This window comes from Pollicipes pollicipes, unplaced genomic scaffold (assembly GCF_011947565.3).
Source record: "Pollicipes pollicipes isolate AB1234 unplaced genomic scaffold, Ppol_2.1 Scaffold_4295;HRSCAF=5057_pilon_pilon_pilon, whole genome shotgun sequence".
Lineage (NCBI taxonomy): Eukaryota > Metazoa > Arthropoda > Thecostraca > Pollicipedomorpha > Pollicipedidae > Pollicipes > Pollicipes pollicipes.
The window spans coordinates 30,743,083-30,745,406 of record NW_023596461.1 but is presented as its reverse complement, the minus strand read 5'-3'; positions in this window follow the sequence as shown (position 1 = coordinate 30,745,406).

Here is a 2,324-nt window from a genome sequence, read left to right as displayed (position 1 = left end):
AAACTGCAGGGCAAGGCAATCCTCGGGCTCGGCCTCTGATGCCGCTGTTTCCCTTTTGTCCAGTTCCCACGCAACCTAGGGTGGGTTTCCCATTGCGATCACGATGCGAGACTGTGCAGCGTGAGGAAAAAGCGCATCAGTACCTGTCGACGTGCTGCGCCACATACCAATGCATGAACTGTAAACGATTTGATGACGTGGTGCTCATCTGTGGTTTACATGACACCGAAAGTACTGCGCCGAATCACGCCTACTTGCCGCCAGAGATGAAGGACGACGTAGGCAACATGGTTTCTACGTCGCCACCACAGATTCAGCGATAAGAAACTGTCGCTGTTACTTTCACCGACTACGTTTTAGTGTCAGCTGCCATTGGCTGAGAAAAGGCAAAACTTGGAAGGTACTAACCTGCGCTTCATGGCACAGGTGCGGCTCTTGTACCTTCGGTGCCGAGCTGGCGCCGAGATGCTGCTATGTTGTATAACGGGCGATTGAAACGGGCCATTCTCTGCCGATTTCGGGTCCCGAGATACACCTGCTCGTCAGTTTGCTGGGAGAAACGAAATAGCCCTGCTTTGTTTCGATCGCGCCATACCTAAGTAGCGTGATATGAACTGAGCCATATCAAGAATTTTTTGATTTTCATTTTTTCATGTTTCATGTTAGCATTTTCTCAAGATGCAAGCAATATGCACAACAGAACACATAAGAGGCGACGGCCGTGGTTTAATCATACACCTTTCCATCCAACAGGACTATAACAGGACTATTTCTTCCCCAAATAGGCCATAATATCAGCTGCAAGGTTTATCAATAATTGATTGCCTGGCGTCCCAGCCGGGCGCCCCGGGCTGGAAAGCCGGGAGACAAAACTCACACAAGGCTTTTTCGGGAATTAATTGCCTAAGTTGCAAATATATATGCAAACCAAAAAAGTCCATGAGTGCATCTTAAAGAAACAACAATTAGAAATCATGCTGACATGGAAGGTCAAGGTCAGGGCAAAGGTATGGAGACCCCCGTTACATGTTTGCAGGGGCTGGGTCAATTGGAGTGTTTCATTTCCTCAAAAAGTATATGGTCTTTGGGTAAATGAGGATGCTGTGTCATGGACATGCAGATGCCACAGTGGGTCAGGTCAAGGTCATTCCATAGGTTACCATGATAATTTGCTGTATTCATGCAATCTGTGATTCAAAATATTTTGCACATTCAATTTGATTGCAATATGCAGCCCAAACATCAGCTACAATTTTTTTCTGGTCATTACATAGTCAAGATGTAGGTAGGATGTCAAGATGAGGTCATATGAGGCCAACATGACACACAGTATGCTAGTCATGTCATGCATGGTTCTGGATTGCTTATCCCACAGGAATCCAATATAATCACTTATAATCTTGCATCAGGTCATCTTAGTGCCTGAAGAGATCAAAACCTGTCATTTGTTACAACTTACTATGACCTTTGAAAAGCATTCAAGAGGTAAGGAAATCAATTTTGAAACTGCTGCATAAAAGCTACCACTCTGCTCATGTCTTGCTTGAAATGCAGATTTCATAATTTTCAGAGGTGGAAGTTTCAATTTGTCAGCAAAAGAGGAAAGCAAACTTTTTGTAACAATTAGACAATGCCTCATGCACAGCCTGCCTGTATTTATCCATGCATAACATACTCCAGCATGGTTTTCTGAATACCAGGAGCAGCCATACAGTGTCCTTATTCTAGATATCAATGACAATGGGATGTAAGTAAAAGACCTGGTCACAGCATTTCTTTTCTATACAGCATGCACAGTTCTCACTATTGGTGGCTTAGGGCACAAATGCACGTCCAATGTCTATTCACAGCAGCACAGTCTTGTGACAGTTCTTCTCACTGTTAAGTCCGCAGACACCCCTCTTTCCACACCTCCCTCTTGGGTACCTGTTTCTGACAATTTCATTGCAGGTCCCTGGTATATCTAACCAAACAAATTAGAGTGCTATAGTTATCATCAGGTTTCAAATGAAGAGCTAGGCCTTTATGATACCCTTGATATAATTACTCATACAGCAAGTTATAAAGCTTGTGCCACAAAGCATGCAATGGAGCAGCTGCAAAAAATGTCATATCTGATCACTTTCATGGAAATTATATATCCATCACATAATGTGCTTACATGCACTCATATACCTAAGGATGATGATGTGATCATGAAAAATTGACCTCACATGGGATTCAGCCCCCAAAACAACCATAATATGGGATCAGATGAGATTGCAACCTAATCCTATACCTAAATATTTGCAGCATTATGTTTGCTAGCTGTCATTTGTGCTGCT